This window comes from Mustela nigripes, chromosome 4 (genome assembly GCF_022355385.1).
Source record: "Mustela nigripes isolate SB6536 chromosome 4, MUSNIG.SB6536, whole genome shotgun sequence".
Lineage (NCBI taxonomy): Eukaryota > Metazoa > Chordata > Mammalia > Carnivora > Mustelidae > Mustela > Mustela nigripes.
In genome coordinates, this window is record NC_081560.1 from 10,903,019 (window position 1) to 10,917,402 (window position 14,384).

At 39.0% G+C, this 14,384-nt stretch overlaps 1 protein-coding gene across 4 annotated transcripts in view; it reads left to right on the plus strand.

Annotated features, from left to right (window-relative positions):
- Positions 1 to 374: 374 nt before the first annotated feature.
- Positions 375 to 14,384, plus strand: part of TCAF1 (TRPM8 channel associated factor 1) — a 45,487-nt gene continuing 31,477 nt past the window's right edge. For 2 of the 4 annotated variants that reach the window (XM_059396210.1, XM_059396206.1), the window contains exon 1: positions 11,312 to 11,710. The gene's annotated coding sequence lies outside the window, so the exon portion shown is untranslated. Of the gene's footprint in view, positions 462 to 11,311; positions 11,711 to 13,723; positions 13,890 to 14,384 lie in introns of those variants that run through there. The other 2 variants (XM_059396208.1, XM_059396209.1) reach the window with 2 other exon arrangements.

Genomic DNA, 14,384 nt, shown 5'->3' on the forward strand with positions numbered 1-14,384 from the left:
ATCTAGGACCCGTAGTAGATTTACCTCGTCTTTAAAAATAATCGCGTATTATCGCCTATAAAAATATATTATATCAATTGCTCACTTGTTCATAAATTGTCTCAGATTTATTTCTCAACAGATTGCCCTGCCGCACTCCCTGGACGGGTGCTGGGGTCCCCATTCCGGATCTACGGCCAGCATCTCCCTGCAGAAATGGATACAAAGCGAAGCTTCTACGGTCCGGGGTAAGAGGGCCAGGCTCCGCCCCAGCGCTACAGCCACCAATCAGCTCCTGGGACGCCCCCTCTCCCCTGCCCCGCTCGCCCGGGTGTCTGCCTGAGACTTTCCACGTCCCCAGCCTCCTCCGCCGCCCACTCCCTTCTCACCTGAGAAGCTCCTTGCCTTAGGGAACGGCCGCTGCCCTTCCGAGCCAGTCCTCTCCGCCCCGAACCCGCGCCGCAGAAAAAGCCGGGCAAACGGTAAGTGAGAGTCAGCGATGGATTCTGGACCCAAAGAGGCCTGGGATCGACAGAGGCCACCGCCCCGGAGCGCTGCGACCCGGGGGTGGGGTGGGATGGGGGAGACCCGGAGACGGAGGGAATGCCCGAGGAGACCGTGTGTGCTGTGGGGTAGAGAAGAATGGGGACTGGTACGGGGCCTCCGCTTGTCCCCAAGGGGAGGGTGGCAGACGTGTTCAATAGAATTTCTTGCTGTTTACCTCTCGGATTCTTCTCTGCTGTCTTCCTGCAACTCGGTCTCTATTTTCTTCTTGCTGCAGTGTTTGTCACCCTTGCTTGTCAGGAGGCGATGACCTTCCCCTTCCCCATTTTCTTGTGCTTTTTTGGTGCGTGTGCTCTGCGAGGAGCTATTGAGATTTGAGCTAAAAGGAACCCTGGAGGTAATGATACCCATCTCCAGGGGCCTGGCTCTTAAATTATCTGGGTGTTGCTGGTCTCTGCAGGACCACTCCCACCGCCCCCCAACCCCCAACTTTGACCCTTGAAAGGTCAAAGTCCTGACATGCTCCAGGGCTTTAGGTGCCCAAAGGCTCTGAGTGTCTGCGCTGGGTGAGGGAGGTGCGCTGGGTGAGGGAGGTGCGGGGTGCGGGAGGGGTGGTGCTGGTGAGAGTAGGTGCAGTGAAGCCTGCAGAACGTTTAGTCTGGAATGTGTTTGGCCTGAAGCTGTAAGTCCTGGATTATACAGTTCCCAGGTCAACCGCAGGAGCTGGCCAATGAGTTGGGTAAACCTGCAATCAAAGGAGAAGGCTTTAAGTATAGGAGAAAAAGACTTATGAATCAGATAGTAATGAAACTTCTTGAAGGAAGTGCAAGCTCAATTAGACAGAAAGGACCGAATGACCTGTCTAGCAAACCGTGCGTCCATCCATCCATCCATCCTTTCATACTCCAAATTAGTTATTTGTCCACCGACTTCATTTCAATATCTTTTCTTTTTTGCTTTGGTTTGATTTTTTAAAAAATTTATTAGAAAGGGGTATATAAAACATCTAAGAACAGTCTAAAGAATAATGAACAGAATGCCTGACCATCTCCTAAACTGAAAAATGACACTGCAGTACCACAGTAGCTGCTTAAGCCCTTCTCCCTTCCATGAGAGGTGACAGCTGATTTTTGGATTAATCATTTCCCTGTTTTTCTTTATAGTTTTGTGATTTGTGTGTGTATCTCAAAAACATAGACATGTTTGCTTTCCCTATTTTTAAAATTTTCATATTAATGACATTATACTGTAGATACTCGTTTTTGAGATTCACCCTTGATGATTCCTTCATTTTCACTGTTTATGGTAGGAGTGTACTATAACTTATCCATTCTACATTTAGGTTGTTGCTCATTTGGGAAATGTGTTAGTTATCTATTGCTGTGTGACAAATTATCCCAACACTTAGCAGCTTAAAACAAAAACCTATTATCCTACAGTCTCTGTGTGTCAGGAATCCAGGAGGAGCTTGACGGAGAGTGTCTGAGGCAGTATCTCTCACTGGCTGTAAGCAGCATTGGCTGGGACTATAGTCTTCTCAAGGCTGAGGGTAGAGGGAACGAACCCCTTCCAAGCTCCTTCAAGTAACTGTTGGCAAGCCTCTTGGCCTCACTGGCTTTGGTTGGACACATGATTTCTTTGCCAAATGGGCTTCTGTTTAGAAACTAGTGAAAACATGGCAGCTTGCTTTCCTCAGGATAAAGGCTCCCTGAGAGAAGAAGAGATAAAGATGAAGGCCAGATTCTTGTTGTAACCTAATCTCAAAAGTGACATGTGATCTTCTGTTTATTAGAAGTGAATCAGTAGTTGTAGACAGCACTCAAGAGAAAGGGCTTACACAAAACCATGAATATCTGGAGGCAGGGATTATTGGGGGCCATTTTAAAGGTTGCCTACTACAGGGATATTAACAAATAATGTTCTCTAACATTCCTACACGTGGCTTCTGGTTCACATCCACAGGCTCACTCTGGCTCCCTCAACTGCATACTCAGGCATAGAATTACCAAGTTATAAGATTTGTGTACGTGCAAATTTATTAGGTTATTTCCAATCTGTTTCCTAAGTATTGAGCTGGTTTTTACTCCCTCTAGCAAGACATGAGAGTTTCTATTACTCCACATACTTGTTATAACTTGGTATTATCAAATTTCATTTTTAACTTGTCGGTGCACATGAAATAGTGTTCCACTGTGATTTTAATTAGCATTTCTCTGATAACTAATGAAGTGTCCATCTCTTCAGACATTGGTGAAATATTGTGGTTTCTCTCTGAAATCCTGATTCCTGTCTTTTACTCATTTCCATATTGGGTTGCTTGCTTTTTTTCTTATTGCCTCATTGGAATGCTTTCCTTATATAATGTGGATGATAACCAATTCTTTGTCAGCTATATATGCTGCAAATATCTTCTTCTAATTTGGTACTTAGTTTTTCTTTCTCTTTATGTCCATCTCTCTCAATGAACTAAGTTTTGAATTTTAATTTCAAGTTACCAATATTTTCTTTTACAAAAAAGAAAGTTATGTTCTCAAGCCAATAAATTAATTTTAGTATATTTACCTCTTAAAGCATTTATAGCTTTGCATTTGGCAATTTGTCTTAATCTACCTGGAAACTGATTGTTATATTGTTTATTCAATATGAATAATCAATTGTCCCAGCACCAGTGATCTGCAAGAATTCAGTTTTTCATATACATGAATTTGTTTTAAGTTTCCTAGGCCTGTAGTTATCTATTTCCTTAATGATTCTAGGTTTATAAGAAGTCTTAAAATATGGTAGTAAAATTCTTCCCATTTTTTAATTCTTCTTCAAGAGTTTTTAGCAATTCTTGGATCTTTGATCTTCCATATAAATATATTTTTTAAAGATTTTATTTATTTGTTTTAGAGAAAGCACATGCAAGCAGGGGGAGGGGCAGAGGGAGAGAGAGAGAGAGAAAATCTCAAGCAGACTCTGCACTGAGCATGGAGCCTGATGTAGGGTTCAACCATGTGGCCCTGTGATCATGACCCAACCAACCAACCAAGAGTCAGACACTCAACCAACTGAGCCAACCAGATGCCTCCATATAAATATTTAAATAAACTTATCAAGTTCTCCAAAACAAGGAACACACGTGCAAACAAACCCGTTGGAATTTTGGTTGATATTGCATATCAATTTGGGGAGAGAAGTCCTCTTTAAGATGTTGCATTTTTCCATCTATGAACTGGTACATAATGCTATTTATTTAGTTCAACTTCAATGTTTTTTAATGTTTTTTGTAATAATTTTTATTGTTTTCCTTCTGCTATGTTTATTAAATTTATTTCTAAACACATTATATTTTTACTGTGATTTTAAATGTTTTCTTTTATAAAATTATATTTTGTAGCTTATTGTTCCTGATGTATAGAAAATCAGTTGCCTTTTATATATTGACTCTATATCAAATGTGACAAACTCCATTAGTAATTCTAAATTTACCTATATTAAGGTCTTTCAGATTTGTTACACAGGCAGTCATATCGCCTAAAAATTGGCAGTCTTGTTTCTTCCTTTCCAATCCTTATACCTTTAATTTCTTTTTCTTGTCTTAACTGCATTGGCTAGGGCTTTCAGTATAAAGTTGAATAAAGGTTTTATCCTTTTTGTTATCCTTAAGATAAAAAGAAAGATTTCATTATGTAAACTTTGGCATTTGCAATGGTTAGTTTATAAATGCCTTGTTCAATAATAAGAAAGTTGGATTCTTTTTCTGGGAAGCACTTTTTTAAAATGAGTAGATGTTTTGTTATAAAATGCTTCTTCTATAGCTATTGATTTTTCTCATATTTTTTTCCATTTAAATATGTTAATATGATGAAGATAGTCTTCAGTCTTTAATATTTAATCAACTTTGCATCCCTGGAATAAACTATCTTTGGTAAATATGCAGTAATTTTTATATAATGATATAGACATAAGCATTAGATATTTGCATTTATATATGTGAATTGAGATTGGCATGCAATTATCTTCTTTGGTTCTAACTTTATTATTTGTTGATGTCACCTCATAAAATAAGATGGGTAATAGTCTCACTATTGGTATTCTGTGGAAGAATTTGGGCTAGGTTGGAATTATCTGGTCCTTGAATATCTCCTCAAATCACCAGCAAAACCCCAGAGTTTACTTTATCAAAAGGTATTAAACTTATTGGTTCAATTACCTTAAGGATTAGAGGACTATCTAGGTTTTCTTATGAGTCAACTTTCATGAATTTATTTGCTAAGATATTTAACTGTTATATATATATATTTTTTCAAGTTTAATAGAATAAAATTATTCATAATATTCTGATTATGTTTAGTTTATCATTATTATGACCTGTACACTTTCTCATTTTGTTTTGACTAATTTTGCCAGAATTTAGACTACTTTATTAGCTCTTTCATTTACTTATACACACATACATAAAACTTAGTTTTTTTTCATTAATTGTTATTTATTTTATTTGTTCTTCTTTGAATTTTTGGTATTTATTTTCTAAGTATATGCTTAGCTCATATGCTTAACTCATTAAGCACTTAAATTTGTGTCACTGCTTTTTAGCTATATCTCTCAAGTTTTGACATGAATATTTTGCAATTATGTAGCTATAAGTATCTATAATTTTCATTATGGTTTCTTATTTAAGCCATGCGTTTTTTCACAACAATGTATTTTAATTTCTAGTTACTCACATGAAGATTCTTTTATTATCTTGCAGTAAATGTTGCCTAATTCATTATGTAGTCAGAGAATGTTTGATATCAGTTCCTTTAGACTTTTGAAGCTAGCTTTATGACCTAGCACATAGTCCGTTACATTTGTGCACTTGAAGATAATGTGTAGTGTCTAATTAATTAACAAGTGTGGCAATTATACAATCCAGATCTGCCATATCTTATCAATTTTTTATCTGTTTGAATTGTCAATTACCAAAAAAAAAAAAAGTATGTTACAATCTCTCACTGTGATGGTAGATTTTGAAATTTCTCATTGTAGGTGTGTATAGTTTTACTTTATGTATTTTGAGGCTATTATTAGTGCATTGGAGTAAATTGAAAATTTTAACCTTATGAAAGGATTTATTATTATGGCTACCTATTAATGCTTTTAGTCTTAAACTCTTAATTTGCTCAGCTATAAAGTCAAGGTTTCTTTGACTGGTGTTGATCCTGATTGGTGATTACCTTTAAGAAAGATTTATCTTTCATCCTTTGACTTTAAATCTTTCTAAATCTGTTTTAAGTCATATATAGGTCACAAACTTACCTGTAGTTTTTCATTGCTGGTTTTGAAATTATTGCTTGAGGAGTGCCTGGGTGGTTCGGTTGTTTGGGCATCTGACTCAGGTCACTATCTCAGAGTCATGAGATTGAGCTCGGCATCAGGCTCCACACTCAGCAGAGATTCTGTTTGAGAATCTCTCCCTTTCTCTTGACCCCTCCCCTTCCCAAACAAATAATTTTGAAAAATAAGTACATAAGATAAAAAAATAAAATTAGTGTTTGACAATTTATAACTTACCATTGAATAATTTATTCCAATTATATTTATTGTGATTAGTAGGGCAAACAGATTTATTTGTCTCTCTCTTCTTTTTTTTTTTTTTTGCTAATTACTTTTTGTCTGATTTATCTATCTCTTTTATTCCTTTGTTTCCCCATTTTACTACTAATCTTATTTGGAAATTATGTGTTGTAATGTTTTAGGCTGAATTTTTGTATAACACATTTAATTCATAATATTTATTGGGGTATAATTGAGAAAATTTCATATATATAAGATGCACATTGTGATGTTTAGATATATGTATACATTGTGAAATGATTACCACATCAAGCTAATTAATATATTGATCACCTCACATAGTTTACCTTTTGTTTGTGTGTGTGTGTATTAACAATTGAGATGTATTATCTTAGCAAATTTCAAGTATATAATACGATATTATTAACTATAGTCCCTGTAGTATACATTAGATCTCCAGAACTTATTTATGTTATATACCTGAATTTTGCAGCCTTTGATCTATACTTCTCTTCATTTCTTTCACCTCCCAGCACCATGCTACTTTTTGCTTCTGAGTTTGACTATTTTAGATTCTACATATAAAGGAGGTCACACATATTTGTCTTTGAATTATTTTGAAATTTTGAAACATTATAATGCCTTCAAAGTTCATCCATGTTGTCACAAATGGCCGGGTTTTTTTCTTTTTCTTATGGCTAAATAAATTCCATTGTACATATATACAACAATTTATTTATCCATTCATTCATTGGATAATGATTTAAGTCATTTTGATTTTTCATATCTTGACTACTGCAAATAATGCTGCAATGAACATGGGGGTGCAAACATCACTTCCAGATACTGATTTCATTTTCTTTGAATATATACCCAGAAGTTGGGTTCCTGGATAATATGGTAGTTCTGTTTTCAGTTTGGGGAGGAACCTCTATGCTGTTTTCCATGATGACTTTACCAATGTACATTCACATCAACAGTACATAAGTGTTTCCTTTTCCCCTTACCCTCACCAATACTTGTTATCTTTTTGATAGTAGTCCTTCCAACAGGTGTGAAATAATATGTCATGGTTTAGATTTGTATATCCTGATAATTAGTGGATTTGAGTACTTTTTCGTATACCTATTGGCCATTTGTATGTCTTCTTTTGAGAAATGTCCATTTAGGTCCTTTGCTCATTTTTTAATTGGATTATTTATTTTCTTGCTAGTGAGTTGTTTGAATTCCTTAATTATTTTTTGTATTAACCCTTACTGGGGATATAAAGTTTACACTTTCTCACATTCCATAGGTTGTCCCTTCCTTCTGTTGATTATTTCTTTTGCTGTGCAGATGCTTTTTAGTTTGAAGTAGTACCACTTGTGTACTTTTGCTCATTACCTGTGTTTTTAGGGTGATATACAAAAATTTGTTGCCCAGACCAATATCAAGAAGTTTATTCCCTTGGGGCGCCTGGGTGGCTCAGTGGGTTGAGCCGCTGCTTTCGGCTCGGGTCATGATCTCGGGGTCCTGGGATCAAGTCCCGCGTCGGGCTCTCTGCTCGGCGGGGAGCCTGCTTCCCTCTCTCTCTCTCTCTCTGCCTGCCTCTCCATTTACTTGTGATTTCTCTCTGTCAAATAAATAAATAAAATCTTTAAAAAAAAAAAAAAAAGAAGTTTATTCCCTATGTTTTCTTCTAGTAGCTTTCCAATTTCAGGTCTTAACATTTAAGTCCTTAAGACATTTAGAGTTGATTTTCATATATGCTATGAGACAAGAGTCCAGTTACATTTTTTTGCATGTGATTATCCAGTTATTCCAACACCATTTATTGAAGAGTCTATCCTTTCCCTGTTTCTTTGTACTTTTGTTGACAGTGAGTTGAATGTAAATGTGTGGGCTTATTTCTGGAGTCTTCATTTTTTTCCCATTGGCCTATGTGTTTGTTTTTATGCAAGTACCATAATACTTTAATTCCTATAGCTTTGTAATATAATTAGAAATCAGGCATATGTAATGCCTCAAGTTTTATTCTTCTAGCGGAAGCATGCCTTGGCAATTTGAGTTCTTTTCTGGTTCATAGGATGTTTAGGATTTCTTTTTTCTAGTGTTGTAAAAAATGCCATTGGAATTTTGATAGGGATTGTATTAAATCTGTAGATAATTTTGGTTAGTATGAACATTTTAACATTACTAATTCTTCTAATCTATGAACATGGAATATCTTTTCATTTATTTGTGTCTTCACTTTCTTTCTTCAATGTTTTGTAGATGTCAGTGTATAGATCTTTTACCTAATGGTTAAACTGGTTCCTAGGTATTTTATTATTTATAATGATATTGCAAATGGGATTGTTTTCTTATGGTTTTCTATATATGAGTTTTATGAATTTTAATTCTATAGTGAAATTCTCCAGCCTTGCTTCTATAATTTTCCAACATATTGTGAAATTCTCCAGCCTTGCTTCTATAATTTTTCAACATATTGACTCAGTTAAAGTCAATCCCTAAGAATGCAAATGTCCAAATCACCTATGAGTCTATTTCTATTATTTGTTGTTTCTTCTGAGTTCTTGGCAATGTAATCGGATTTTTAGCCTTTCCCTAAATATTTTATTGGGTAAAGGACATCATGAATGAAAAATTATAAAGTTATACTTGATTTTATTGTTACTCAAAGAGGATTTTTGGGGGGATGAGAAATGACAAAGCACCAGAAGATTACTTTTATGCTATCAAACATTAGTTTTAAGCTTTTTAAAAACTGAAGTATTTTAAGTTTTTACTTTACTCAAGACCATAATCTTTACTCCAAAGGTGTCATTCTTTTGATATGCCATGAATCCTCTCATGTCTCAACTGAAAGCAGAGTGTGTTGACAAGAGTATATTATTTTTGTGACCTTCTTGACCTCCACTGCTTTATTACCAGAACAGTATAGCTACTGAAATAACTGTCACCTGCTTAACATTTAACCACCATTTTCAACAAGTTTTGGTGGATTTTTGGAGGTAGCAGTCCCTCTCTGTGTGTGCATAGCTTAAGAGTCAGCCAGTGACAAATTAAGGGGAATTTGTACATAGATTTTTTTATATTCAGTTCTCAGAGATACCTTCTCGTGTGAAATCTTGTCCTATGAGTTCAGTTGGTTTGAGAATCTTGAATCAGTAAGACTGACAGTTTTTTTGCTTGGCCTCACTTTTTCTGCATTATGAACTAGAAAATGCCCTAAATGGAAAATCCCCAGCAGATGTGGAGCTCATGTCCTGTGTGTTTCTTCCCTTGGGATTATAGCTTCTCAAGTTCTCCTTGTGTTGTTTCCTCTTCAGAATCTTCCATTGTCTCCTATATTTTGTCCAACTTTTACTGCTGTGAGTTTTCAGTGGAAGGGTTGTTCCAAATAAGGTATTCTCTCAATGCCAGATTTAAAAATTTCTTATCATTTTGTCTTGCATTTCAGGTAATTTATCTAAGATTATTGTATTTCTTCTTGAGATACATCCTTTAGAATTTCCTTAAAAATCTTTTGAAAATAAATTCTCAAATTTATCTGAAAATAATCTTCTCTTTGTTTTTAAGACACTTGTAATGGAAGATAGTGCCCGGGCAGCACTAGGGGTAAGAAAGAAAGGAGGTAGTATCCAGTTTAAGATTATTATGGATGCCGCTGCCTTGAACATCCTAGTATGTGTCTTTTGGTGATGCATATATATACATTTCTCTTTGGTATAAGCCTAAGAGTGGTATTACCAAATAGTCCTTTTTACACCCAAATTATATTTGAAACATCTTAAAAATACAAAAAGTCTAAAGAAAAAAATTAGTAGCCAACCCTCTCCACTTCCAGAGATAACCAAATATGTCCATATTTTTCCTGCATAAATAAACATTAAAAACTCAATAGAAGCATTACAAATTTTTAGCTGAAAATATATATGGAGAGCATTACTCAAGGTATGACTTGAGCTTGTCCTTTTTAAGAACTGCATAATATTTTATTAGTATGGATTTTTAATAAATTGTTCATGCCTATTTAGCTGAGTATTTACAGAATGTAATATTTCAAAAGTTATTTCATTACATTCAGGATTTCATGACAATCTCATAGTAGAAACTGGAAAAACAGAAACTCTAGAAGGATATAGGATTTAAAATGGTGCTTGTAATGTGAAGTCTGAAACAGAGAGGGGCTAGAACTAGCTGAAATTTTAGCAGATACAGGAAGAAAGCAAAGTGTTTATTGAAGATTAAATAAGAGAAGATGAAGAAGAGGAGAAAACTTACAACATAGGAAAGGTGTGATTTGATTCATTTTGTTAAGCTCCTCTTTGTCTTGTTGAGGAGTGTGCTAAGAGTTCCTCATCCCACATTCATGTATCTTGTCCATCCATCCACCAAACAGACATTACCAAACACGTGTTCGTGGCCACATGATGAAGTGGAGAATCTGAAGAAGAATAAAATAAAGTTCTTGACTTATGTTTACTCTAGTTTGGAGACTTTTAATGAAACCCTGAAGTGATACAGGATATAGGAATCTACCCTTTACCACTGAATCCACATTCCTGTGGAAGGTCCAGCCTGGACACTGTTTTGTGGTAGGGGACCATTTTTAACGGTCACTTCTTGAGAATGGTTTGGTCAGGGACACCTTCTTCTTAGGCACCCACAGAATAAGGGCCAGTTCAGTGATGAGTGAAGGGTGAGGAAACAGCAGAATGTACAGAGGCCACACCAATCTTTCAGGCCTTTGGGACCAGCCATAAAAGAGGCAAGTGGTTTTTCTCCCAGCTTCTAAAGTTGAGCTCCCCAAGCTGGATGAGAAGACATGGATTCAAGGCGGGACCATATAGTCAGCTTATGGCTCTAAAGTCAGGTGTTATATCTTGCTCTTACTTGACTAAAATGAGACAGGACTAGGGGGAAAGTTCAAGAATTCCCCACACAGAGAGAAATCATATTTATGGAAGTGTCACTACCAGCTATTTGTGCAAGGATATTTCATCTATTTTAGTCTATTAAATTTATCCATTTTTGTTACAAAATAATATATATTCCTACTGAAATGTTAGGGGTGTATGAAGAAAACATACTTAAAACTAATCTACTCTTAACTCTCTGAAGTAACTGATTCTGTTTATATAAGCATATGTAATAAATTTTTCCTTACAAAAATGCAAGCTATTTTTAATACCTTGTTAAATGTTCATTAAAAATATAAACATAGATACAGCCTAACTCCTGGCACATATATGTATATTTAACTCATCCTTGTAAATAGTTATGTATCGTTTTATATACAAATCTATATTTATCAACCCCTCCCTTGTTGGTAAATAGTTTACGGATTTATTTTTTAACAAATCGCTCCGTACCACTCCCGCACTCCCAGAGCTCTGCGGGGACTCCTTCCAGGATTTGGGGCTGCATTCTCTGGCAGAAACAGACACAAAGCAGGGCCTCTGAGGAGTGGGGGCGGCCGGCCAGGCTCCGCCCTCCGCCGTAGCCGCCAATCAGCTCCTGGGTTGTGCCCCTCCCCCCCAGACCCTCTGCACTGCAGCCCAACTACCCCTGCACGCCTGCCGCCGCCACCTCCACCAATTACCGAATCCGCAGGCTGACTGGCCTGTCTCCTTGTCACGTCTCTGCAAAGCAGTCCCTAACCCCTTCAGAGTAGCCCGGTGTGGAAATTGCGGGATAACGGGTGAGTATCGTCCAAAGATGGTTCCGGAACCGGAGCAGGCCCCGGCGAGCGGAGCAACTCCGCGCCACCGGAGTGGGAGAAGGGGCGACCCAGACGAGGTCCGGAGGAGCGCGGGGGAGGGGCGCCTGTCGGGCTGCGAAGGTAGTCAGGGTCTGGGCCTGAGACCGCTTAGGCCTAGGGAGGCAGATGTTTTCCAAAGATTCCCTGTGGTCTCTCCATCTCTGTGTCTGGTTCTTCTGGCTCATATTTCTTGCGTGCTTCATTTTTCTCCAGGAATTTCAGCCCTTTTACAACACTTTTCATGATGAAATATTTCGAGCCTGCAGATACATAAAGAAAATAATATAACAGAATTACCAGATGCGGACATTATATTACCTTTGCTTCGGCACACTTGCTCTCCCTGCCCCCCACCCCGTGGGTGTGTATGTGCGTCTCCCCCCACCACTGGTATGTGTGTGTGTGTCCTCCTTTCTAAGAAACAAAACCTGACAGTTAAAATCCTTTCCCTGTCAAATTTCATGTCCATCCTCAGATGCAAGTTAGGGTCTATCCTTCTCACGTATATTTTTGTCTTTTTATTTTTTCTTTTTATGTAAGCAATAGGTGTGTTTTTGTTTTGCATTTAAAAATTTTCCAGACAACTCAGTATTTGGGGGGTTTGCCTTGCAGTGCTATTGTCATTTGAGACTGGACAGGGACTTAGCAAGCAAGTCTCCAGTCCTCCTTGTTTATTAGCTCAGAACCCTGAGCTCTGTCAGGAGGGAGTTAAAGGACTAAAGGACATGCTCACTGTCACTCAAGTGGTCCTTCACTGGGCAGGATCCTGAAGGTTCTCTTGATTTCTGTTCCTGTCATTCCCTCTATGTTTTATGCCGTTGACCTCACCAACCCACATCCCCTATTGGCTATTAATTATATGATTCAATTTGGGGAAAGATTTAAAGAAGAAAGGAAAGAGGAAAAGGAGGTAGCAGGGGGCTCCAGAAAGGAAATAGGACTTGGATTTGGACCAAAACTCTAGTCAGTATATTTAAAAGTATGCATTTTCTTGGAACATGAAGTATTGAGTCTTAGGACAGCCTGAGTGTTTTATTTAACAGGCACTGGTCCAGTCTTACTGTATGCCAGTCATTGATCTAAGAACTTTACAAGTATTCAGTCACCTAATTTAGGCCTTAAAATAAACCTGTAATATAGGTACTAATTTTATCATTCCCATCATACAGGTAAAACTGAGGGCAGAGCAATTAAGTAACTTGCTGAAGCCACTCAGCCTGTAGATTGTAGCATTGAGATCTGAACCCAGGACATCTGATGACAGTCTGAGTTTTTAACTGCTGTCCTAGCTTGCATTTCACACGCTAGATCTAGTACCTGAGGACAATGAAGTCCTGGACAAAGTAGAACTCACAGTTCACAGAAGGGAGGAGCGGCTGTCAACTGGTGATCAGAGAAGACTTCAAGAAAGAAATAGAACGGAAATGTACACTAGCTACCTATTGTCTATTTGAAATGTAATATATTCTTAACTTACAAAAGTAACATAGACAATAATGCAAACAATGCAGAGCTATATAAAAGTTGCCCTGTGCTCTTCCTCAGGTCAGATATTAACAGGTAGAGATGTAGCCCTCCCTTCTCTCATCATAGTACAAATAGGTAAAGGGCGATTTTTTATTATAAAAATGAAAGCACAGCTAACAGTTTTGTATAATTTTTACCCCCTCTCGCAGTATGTCAAATAAACCCCCTGCCCACAACCAAATGGAGATCTAAGCTTTTCCTAAGAATTGAATAATATCGCACAGAAGGTGTCCTATCACTTATTCAGCCTTTCCCTTAGTAACGAATAGTCAGAGAAGTTTGTCTGTAATAGAACGGCCGTCCACTCTGCCCGGATGGGGGCCGCTGCAATGCCAAGCCAGCGGGGCCGGCGACACAAAGAAGCGCTGTCCCCTGCCAAGCGCCGCCCCCTGGGCTCGCTCTCGCGCCCGGGAGGAAGTGGGAAGGAGAAACCCCTCCTTCCCCCCCCTACCCAATCCCGGCTGCGCCTCCTCCCGGCTACCAGCTCGCTCGCCTGCGCGCCGCGGGGCTGCCTGCAGGGAAGCCCCTTCCCCACCGCACCGCGCGTCCGCACTGCACCCCCAGCCCTGCCCCCAGCTGCCGCCGAGACCCGGTGAGTGGCCCTCTGCCGAAGCCCCGCAGGCTGGAGAAGGGGTGGCTGGCGGGGAACTCGGCCTGGCTCTAGGGGAGGGCGGTGCCGGAGGCCGAGGGGGCGCGAGGGGGCGCGGGCGGACCTGCGGGACCTGCGGGAGGGGCGCGCCGCGGGCCCGGGGGCGCCGGATCTGGGACCCGTCCCTCGATGATTGTGTCCTGGCCCCCGATGCTGTTTTCTGCTCTGGGCTCCGCGTCGCCGCTGCCGCATTGCTGCCCCTCTCCGGGTTCTGACATCTGATGTTTGTGTTTGCGTGCTTTGTGTGGTGGAGATTCGTACAGGCTCGACCTCAAGAACAGCACCTCCTCCGCAGCTTCATCGAAGCCGAGGGAGGAGGCGGGGCTTGCTCAGGGTCACACAGGTGGCTGGTGACAGAGCATCACTTCTGTCCTACTGCCCTTTGATCTTTGCAAACACTGGCTCTATGTCTGACTTCCCTTACCACTCTCACTAGTC